The sequence below is a fragment of the Aquarana catesbeiana genome, linkage group LG03 (genome assembly GCF_042186555.1).
Source record: "Aquarana catesbeiana isolate 2022-GZ linkage group LG03, ASM4218655v1, whole genome shotgun sequence".
Lineage (NCBI taxonomy): Eukaryota > Metazoa > Chordata > Amphibia > Anura > Ranidae > Aquarana > Aquarana catesbeiana.
The window spans coordinates 60958979-60969561 of NC_133326.1; positions in this window are offsets into that span (position 1 = coordinate 60958979).

Here is a 10583-nt window from a genome sequence, read left to right on the forward strand (position 1 = left end):
TTTACATAAACTGTACAACCATGTACACAGGGGGTGCTACGCAAAGAAGCTGATTGGTGTCTATGCAGAGCTGCACCAGATTTTGCACTCTCTGGTTTTTGTAAATTAACCCCTGTATGTTTGGTGGTAGGTAGAGAGATCATTTGCCAAATACAGGGATATTACAAGCAGGTTAGAGTGTATTTCTGCTTTTGCAGCAAAACTGGGATAACACTTATTTTACAATTTGCAGTTTACTATTGTACATGTTCTTTTATGATAACTCCAACACTGAAAAATCCTACTTCGTTCTCTCTTGCCATAATTAACCCTGTCTGTACCTTGCTGGCAGACCTCATTATCAGTTGTAAACTAGAGTAGAACACTGTCTATCCTAACAAAGAGTTACGATTTAGAAGCTGGCCTACTGCATTGTATGGTAACCAAAAAATCGATGATTTAAAAAAAAAAAAAAGGGATTTTTTTAATTTAAATCTGATTTTTTTTTAATTTTTATCAAATTTACAAATTTATTTTAAAGAGGAACTGCAGTCTGCCTACATAATTTGTAATAAAAACATCTTTGCCATTCTGAAGCTTCCCTCCAACCACTTTGCATATTATTTTATATATATACTGTTATTCTGTACGCCAAATATGCTGCAGAAATCTCCCTCTATTGAGTCTTACTGCATCCATTTTAACTGTGGGCAGCTGAAGCTGCTGCCTGTTCACTTCCTGGATTTACACAGACACACAGAGGCACGCCTCCAGCTCTGCAGCTCTGATTGGCCCTCTTGTGACCCATCCCCCCTCCCTTCCTGGGAAACTCTCAGGAGTGAGAGAGAGAGAGTTGTGCATGATGCCAAACGCCTAGGCTTTTTTTTCCAGACAAGAAACAGGAAGTGGACTGTATAAGGTATTTACTGGCAGAAAAAACAGGTTTACTATCCAAAGTTAAAACAACAATAGCAGAAGATTTAATAGATGAAAAGATGAAAAAAATGACTGAAGTTCCACTTTAATAAAATGCCTTTGGAGTAAAAATCTAAATCTAAAGTTAGTTTTCTATTTAAGAAACATTAAATATTTAGTTTATTCAGCATGAAATGGAGCTTAGTTATGTAGCATGATGCTGTATATTCTGCAATATTGAAAGTTTTGGTAAACTCATTCAATTAATCCAAGCTCTGCAAGCTGAGATAACATGCATTGATGCATTCACACAATTTCACAGTAACCATGAGATAAAACAAAGTTCAGGCATATTTCTTTATCCCATTGTTTTGCAAATCTATGTACACTGCAAACTGTATGATTGTTTGAAGAGAAATGCATCTGTACCAGGCTCTAAGTGTGAGGAGGAAGGGCAAGCAGTAAAAATTAAAGTTAAACCTTCTAAGCAGCTTTTAAACCTTGTGATCTTTCTGCACATACTTTGAAGTGCTTTATTCCTCCCTTGAGGAGCAAAATGGCAGCAGGACATAAAAGAGACCCAGTTTGGGAATATTTACTAACCTGACAGTTTATGATTCTAAATAGGAAACCTTCATTTTGTTTGCAAATATTAAAGATTCTAACTACCAGCAAGAATAAGTCCTAATATTTAAAGACCTGTCATTTCAGATCCATCATGGCAGCGCCTGTTAGCGGGCATCCACTCACCTGCTGCCGCCACGTCCCTCACCTTGTTGTGTCACTGCCGCATCACCAGCCGTCCCAATAAAGTGAATGGGACTGTCGGTGAGTCAACAGCGGGTCAGAGGAGGAGCCCCTGCAGGACAGAGATGACAGTTGCTCTTTAAAAATTATTATTTAAATCAAGTCTTTTTACTTGTGATTTAAATCATGATTTAAATCAACTTGATTTAAATCAAATCCACCCTGATGTTAATGAGGGGAAACCCAACCAGCCTTTGGGGCAGCTTCACTTTAAAACTATTCAGAAATGCTTACAGTCTGCCATGAGGCCTTTTTATAAGAAACATCTAAAATGCATGGCATATTTTTTTAACAGATAAAAGTGTTTACTAGGTTTGTACTTATTAAACTTACAGGACACAACTTTGTACGTAGCTTACAGTTCACAATAGAAACATTGAAGTGCAGCATCATAACCACACATAGTATAGTACAGCGTCAAGAAGACATTTTAAAAGAATAGAGACATGTAATGTCAAAGTAAAGTTAAATGAACTTTAGCCATCTGCCAAGTACAAATTTAGCGGTCCAATGTCATCAGTCCGTGCAACAGGCATATTCATTCTGATAGATCAAATTTTAGCCTTTTCTGACCAGAGCACCTTCTTCCACATGTCTGCTGTGTCCCCCACATGGCTTCTCGCAAACTGCAAACGGGACTTCTTTTGGCTTTCTTTTAACAATGGCCTTTTTCTTGCCATTCTTCCATTAAGGTAAGATGTGTGGAGTGCACGACTCATATTTGTCCTGTGGACAGATTCTCCCACCTGAGATGTGGATCTGCAACTCCTCCAGAGTTACCGTGGGCCTCTTGGCTGCTTCTCTGATTAATGCTCTCCTTGCCCAGCCTGTCTTAATCGGTTTGCAGTTGTGCCATACTCTTTCCATTTTCGGATGAGGGATTGAACAGTGATCTGTGAGATGCTCAAAGCTCGGGATATTTTCTATAACCTAACTCTGCTTTAAACTTCTCCACAACTTTATCCCTGACCTATCGGCGCGTTCCTTGGCCTTCATTTTTCTGTTTGTTCACTAAGGTTCTCTAACAAACCTCTGAGGGCTTCACAGGACTGCTGTATTTATACTGAGATTAAATTACACACAGTTGGACTCACTTTACTAATTAGGTGACTTTTGAAGGCAATTGGTTCCACTAGATTTTATTTAGGGGTATCAGAGTAAAGGGGACTGAATACAAATGCACACCACACTTTTCTGATATTTATTTGTAAAAAAAATTCAAAACCATTTATAATTTTCCTTCCACTTCACAATTATGTGCTACTTTGTGTTGGTCTATCACATAAAATCCCAATAAAATACATTTACGTTTTTGGTTGTAACATGACAAAATGTGGAAAATTTCAAGGGGTGTGAATACTTTTTCAAAGGCACTGTAAGTAGCGCGAAACCTATAATACAATTAAAATTGTTCTAAATTGTTATAAATATTTTTATTTATTTTAGCTAGAGATATAATAAAGTACATGTTAAGCCAAAACTTTTATTTCATTTTAGATAGAGTGTAGAGGAATTCAAATACTAGTCAGGTTTTATTGCTGTCTGGGAATCCCCTTAGGAAGATTCACCCTCCGTTATCAATAAAAGTGAAAGAAAAAAACATTTTTGGGGCGGTCACCAAACAGTGACAAAAGGGAAATCTTCCAACGGACACTTGCTTTGGTGATACTTTGGAGACATTTCTTCTCCCTTCCTGTTTTGGCTATGGGGTAAGAAGTGAAGCCAAATCTCCCCCACAGGACACAGAGGTCAAAAGAAAAACTGACAGGGTTATAAGTCTCCCTTCTGAAAAAAATGTTTTGCCTTTAGTTCTACTTTAAATATTGCTTATAATAGGGTGGCTACCATTTCCGATCAGAAGGTGGAGCCCTAGGATAAATGGTAGGTTTATTTTAACAGTGAGAAACAGAATAACAAATAAAATAGCCAGAAAAACGCATTTCAAAAAAGTTTTAAATTAATTTGCATTCTAATGAGTGAAATAAGTATTTGATCCCCTATTAATCAGCAAGATTTCTGGCTCCCAGGTGTCTTCTATACAAGTAACAAGCTGAGATTAGGAGCACTCCCTTAAAGGGAGTGCTCCTAATCTCAGCTCATTACCTGTATAAAAGACACCTGTCCACAGAAGCAACCAATCAAACAGATTCCAATCTCTCCACCATAGCCAAGACCAAAGAGCTGTCTAAGGATGTCAGGGACAAGATTGTAGACCTACACAAGGCTGGAATGGGCTACAAGACCATCGCCAAGCAGTTTGGTGAGAGGGTGACAACAGTTGGTGCGATTATTCGCAAATGGAAGAAACATAAAGTAACTGTCAATCTCCCTCAGTCTGGGGCTCCATGCAAGATCTCACCTCGTGGAGATTCAGTGATAATGAAAACGGTGAGGAATCAGCCCAGAACTACACGGGAGAATCTTGTCAATGATCTCAAGGCAGCTGGAACCATAGTCACCAAGAAAACAATTGGTAAGACACTACGCCTCAAAGGACCTCCTGCAGCGCCCGCAAGGTCCCCCTGCTCAAGAAAGCACATGTACAGGCCCGTCTGAAATTTGCTAATGAACATGTGAATGATTTCGAGAAGAACTGGGTGAAAGTGTTGTGGTCAGATGAGACCAAAATAGGGCTCTTTGGCATTAACTCGCCGTGTTTGGAGGAGGAGGAATGCTGCCTTTGACCCCAAGAACACCATCCCCACCGTCAAATATGGAGGTGGAAACATTATGCTTTGGGGGTGTTTTTCTGCTAAGGGGACAGGACAACTTCACCACATCAAAGGGACGATGGACGGGGCCATGTACCGTCAAATTTTGGGTAAGAACCTCCTTCCCTCAGCCAGGGCATTAAAAATGGGTTGTGGATGGGTATTCCAGCATGACAATGACCCAAAACACACGGCCAAGGCAACAAAGGAGTGGCTCAAGAAGGAGCACATTAAGGCCCCGGAGTGGCCTAGCCAGTGTCCAGACCTTAATCCCATAGAAAATATGTGGAGGGAGCAGTACTCCCCACTTTCTTATATTTATTTTATTTAATTGATGCCTATGTTTGTCACTTTTTGTCTTTTTATGTTTGTACACGGTTTGTTGCATTGTGTGACGAGTAGGGATGCGGGTCCTCGGGCCAGCCCTGAAAGTCTTGGGAAGGGGTGGACATGGCCTTTTGGCTTAGTTCGCCCTCTTTTATGAGATCTCCCTTCGGGGGAGCCTCACCTAGTACTTTGGTGGGTTCTGTTTTGGCAGGCCCTCCAGAGAACGGGGTCCGTCTGGTTTCGGCCAGATGGACCATTGTAAGTACCCTTGTCCCTGTCTGGAGCCTAACGCCCCGGGGGAATCAGGGAATCGGCATGTCTGTGTACCCATTGCACTTTTTTGTGTTCACTCTTTATGTGTGTGCACATTTTTTTGGCACCGGGTGAAGTTTTTTGGGTGTGTTATGCACGCCATAGGCTTTCAAAAAAAAAAAAAGTATGTAAATTTCTTTTACTAATGTAATTGTTGACAAATGCTCTGGCCCTCAAGAGTGCTAAGAATTGCTCTGGGTATCTCACAATGCAATTGAAGACCTCATCAACCTATTTAGAAAAGGAACCCCACGGAGAAAACTAGGTTGTGCCAGATAGATTGTGCCAAGGTAGTTGCTCCTGTTTTTTTAAGTTTTAGTTTGATGGATTCATCATTTGTGACAAAGCTCTCCCTTGGCTCTAGTTCTGAACTTTTCTGAAATGTAATATAGTGCAGCTTCCTGGTCCTTAGATGTGTTGGCTGCATTAGTTTCCCTTTACAGGCCAAGTACATTTTCCTTAAAGGTGTTATATAATCACACATATACCTTCATTTTATAACATCAGCATTGTCATAACAACACAAACAAAAGTTATTTTTGACAAAACAGTTTGTTTTTGCACAACTTTGGATTGCCTGCATGCTTTTCAGCAGCTCCTCTGCTGTTTACGTTCCATTTCTAAGAACTACATATCCCATGGTACCTTGCTGCTTGCAGGAAGTGTTTCCTTTACTGTCTCTTGAAATACCTCTCAGCACCTCTGTAATTCAGAAGGCAGGCACTGTGATATCTGTGTCACAGCTTTCCTATTCACAGAATATAGTGAATATGTAACTCAGAATTCACAGTTACATAGTTGGTAAAGTTGAAAAAAGACACCAGTCTCTCCAGTTCAACCCTATTTCCCATACCCCTGGATATTGCATTTGCTAAGATGCCCATCTAAGAGTTTTTTCCAAATTATTGTCATTCCCCACTGACACCACCGACTGTGGAAGAGTACCACATCCTTACCTTCTCTCACAGTAAAGAACCCCCTATGCAGTTTAAGGTTAAACCCATTATTGTCCAATTTCATTGAGTGGTAACGTGTCCTCTTAACCTGCGACTGAATAGTTTTCTCCCTATGCTAGAATCACCATTAAGATATTTGTATATCGCTAATATATCCCTCTCTTCCCCAGGTAGAATACATTTAATGCTTGTAACTGAGGATCTCCAGTTCCTTATTACTTTTGCTGCCCCTCTCTAGACTCTCTCCAGTTCCAGTACATCCTTCCAGGGGACTGGTGACTAGTAGGGATGGGCGAACGGTTCGGGCCGAACTTTCACTGGTCGGACGTTTGGCGAACAGCCAAACAAACGGGTCGTTCGACCGTTTGTTCGGTGCCCCAAACCGACCACAATGCATTGCGGCGCTGAACAGTGCAGTGCAAGCCCTGATTGGCTGAAGCAGTGAAAGCTTCAGCCAATCAGGGCACAGAGCACTGTCAGAGTCATGATTGGACACTGTCATCATGACTTTATCCAATCATGGCTCATTCCCGCCCCACAGTATAAAAGTATTCTTTCAATAGCAGCCATTTTCAGCGTGATTTTGGCGTGGAGAGAGATAGAACATGGCTCTGTTCAGTGCTAGTAGTTAGTGTGCTATACTCTGCTATTTTGCTTCAATTGTCAGTGTAGAATATTAGTTTAGTGTCAGTCTAGGGATAGTATGAGTGTAATGAGGAGGACCATAATTCAGCTTTGCATAGTGTACAGCTAGAGTAGCGACAGCTCAGATAGTTTCACTGTAGTGTAGCGAGACCGTGTCATTCATACATACATAAGTGTAGAGTAGGGACAGCTCAGATAGTTCCACTGTAGTGTAGTGAGACTGTGTCACTCATACAAACATTAGTGTAGAGTAGGGACAGCTCAGATAGTTTCAGTGTAGTGTAGTGAGACCGTGTCAGTAATCTTTACATTAGTGTATAGCTAGAGTAGGGACAGTTTAACGCCATTTACTTCTGTGTGCATTACTGCTAGTTTAACGCCATATAGTTTTGTGTGCGTTACTGCCAGTTTAACGCCATATAGTTCTGTGTGCGTTACTGACAGTTTAACGCCATATAGTTTTGTGCGTTAGAGCCAGTTTAACGCTGTTTATTTCTGTGTGCCTTAATGCCAGTTTAACGCCATATAGTTCTGTGTGCGTTACTGCCAGTTTAATGTGATATAATTTTGTGCGTTACTGCCAGTTTAACACTGTCACAGACTTTGGGCTACAGAAGAACCATGGCCTGGAGAACTCTGTGTTATAATGTGTTCTTAAATTATCCAGAGCTGGTCACTAATTGCTTGTGGCTTCTTATGCAAATTAGTCCGCTGAGCCGGACTGTCTAAGGAGGTCATTGTTATGATAATAGGACTAGCTCTACTGTATAAGGTGACCTTTGTCTGAGATAATAGGAGTAGCACTTATCTGATGGTTTGCTGTATAAATTCAGTGTGTTTCTAAAAATAAAGCAGTTCATTTTCTGGTGTACTCCAAGACTGGTGTTGTCTGGTCCTTGGGGTTTTCTATAGCCAGATCCATTGGTCTTGTGTTCCAGGACTTGGGAAGCAGCTTCTTGGTGGAAATACCCAACAGGGTGTCCAGAGTCCGTCACTTTTGGTGGCAGCAGTGGGATGCTTTCTTGTGCCTGGAACATCCAAACCACCAATGGGACCTTGTTGGATGGATCTTTGCTACTCCAGCCTTAAGCGAAGCACACTCAGGGATCTGCTGGAATCAAGGGGACAGAACGCCAGCAACAAGTCAAAGGCAACTCTAATTGCCAAGTTGATGGAGAGTGACTAGACCAGCGACCGAAGGAGAGGGCCAGCTATGGAGGGGTCCAGGAAGGCCGAGCTCCAGCAAGAGATCCAATGGTGGCTGTCGCTATACAGCACCCCCCCCCCCAAGAGGTGATCACCCAGATAATTGCAGACACGACACGTCTGAAAATGCTTGAGGTTCAGGAGATCGGGGGTACTGCAGCTGCAGAACTTCCCTACGCAGCTTTTTGACCCTTCAAGGATGGGGTGGAGGAAATCGTCCGGTACTTTCATGTCTTCGAGACCCATCTCTCGGATGCCATCTGGTCCTGGTGATTTATTTAAGTTTTTGAAGTCTTTCTTGGACACTGGCTTCTTTCAGCCTTAAGGGTACTTTCTGTGTTGTGTTACTAACAATACAGTCTTGATTACTATACCCCATCATTTTCCTTTGTAAAAACTGAGAAGAATGTATTTATTACAGTTGCCTTCTCCTTGTCATTTGTACCCAACTTCCCCTGGTCATCCTTTAAGGGGCTAATATGCTCTGACCTCGTTTTGTCACTATTAATATATTTAAAACATTTTGGGGGATTTGTCTAGGATAATAGAGTTATGCTAGAAATAATTGAAATACAATGTGGAAGTGAATATATATGATTTTAAATTTTGACCATCCTTGTATCCTTGCAAATTCTTAAATTAAATCTTATGTTATCAGCCTTCTCAGTTCACTTCTGTGAACTACAGGACACCTCCCTCTTCATTATAAAGATATGGAGAGGGTAAGGCGTTTGTAGTCCAAATCGGAAGAGCAGCCTAGAGTGCTGCTCCATAGATATAGTACAGTGAATGAGTGTTGTCACCATTGGACTCAAAGTGCATCACTGGCAGGATCAGAAAGTAAAAGTTGACGATAAAACCCCAATAGTAAAACAAATGCAAACAACACATCTAAGGACTAGCAAGCTGCAGCATATTATTTTTGTTCTTGGATTTAGATACACTTTAAAGCGGAGTTCCACCCAAAAATGGAACTTCCGCTGTCCAGATTCCTCCCCCCCTCCGGTGTCACATTTGGCACCTTTCAGGGGGGAGCAGATACCTGTCTAATAGAGGTATTTGCTCCCACTTCTGGCGAAAGATCGCCGCAGTATCTGCGGCAATCTACGCCATGTCCGGCCCCTCCTCCGTACCCCCCCCTCTGTCTTCTAGGAGACACACAGGTCCCAGAAGACAACAGGGACCACTCAGAACAAGCAGGGTTACTCGCGCATGTGCAGTAGGGAACCGGGCTGTGAAGCCACAAGACTTCACTTCCTGATACCCTTACTAGCAATGCTGGCGCCTCCGAGGGAGGAGTCGGCTACGGGTGAGGACATCGCAGGCATCCTGGACAGGTGAGTGTCCTTATTTTAAAAGTCAACAACTGCAGTATTTGTAGCTACTGACTTTAAATTTTTTTTTTTTAGTCGGAACTACACTTTAAGTATTTTACTACTATCTATCTAAATGAATATGACTGCACACACTGAAAAGCAATATAGATAGACAATCAGAGCTTTGTGTACTAAAAGATTATTATGTGAGCATCATTTCACGCATCTTATATCAAGTATCCTTATAAAATGTGGTTTTCATGCCTACAAAAATACAGATACATTTAACCCAAAGCTGTTGAGCTGTATGCTCTGCATAATATAATAAAGTGGAAGAAAAGCGTAATTATAATTATTTTTTAAAAAGTTCCCTCTGGGCAGGACAGGATAGGAGAAAGTACTGACAATGGCTGGGATGTAGGAGCCTATGGGCAACGTCATGGCTCCCAGAATTCACAGCTGTTACTGAGAGCTCCCAGACCAGGACGGATTGAAAATAGGTAAGTACACAGATCTTTTTTTACAGATTAGGCAGAATAGGTGGGGGGGGGGGGTTCAAGAATAGTTTTAGTTTCCTGTAGATATGTGTACAGCTGAAAAATGTGTTGGTTTTAGTTTCATTTGGTTTTTTCGTTTTTCGGGGCATTCATTATGATCGAAATTAGTTATTTAAAATAACTAATTCGTATCATAACGATACGAATTCGTAACTTTGTAAATTTGTAACTTTGTAAATTTGAATTTCGAAAACCGAAAATCTGAAAATTCGGAAATTTGAAAATCCGGAAATTCTAAAATTCAAAAAGCCGAAAAATAGAAAACTAGAAAATCCGAAAATAAGAACAAAAATCTGAAAATTAGAAAATCAGAAATAATAACTAACTAACTAAGAATAACTAACTATGAAATCATAGGTATTGGAATTTTCTTTAAAATTTGGCTGTTAGTGAACGTAACGAATAAGAATTTATCTGAAGTTACGAATTATCCGAAATAACAAATGCCGCATCTAAACTAATGAAATCTAATGACTTAATAATAATAATAAATAATGATATTAAAAAGTTTTTATTATTATTATTTATTATTATTAATTTGTTACATTCTATTATTTCGGATAATTCGTAACTTCGGATAAATTCGTATTCGTTACATTCACTAGCAGCCAAATTTGAAAGGAAATTCCAATACCTATAATTTAATAGTTAGTAATAGTTAATATTAGTTTGTTATTATTTCAGATTTTCAAATTTTCGGGTTTTCGAATTTTCGCTCTTAATTACGGATTTTCGGATTTTTTAACTTTCGAATTTCAGATTTTTGTTTTTTCGAATTTTAGAATTTACATTTTTGGAAAAATTTGTTAAACGGGTTTTCGTTAATTTGAATATTTCCGAACTAACAAATTT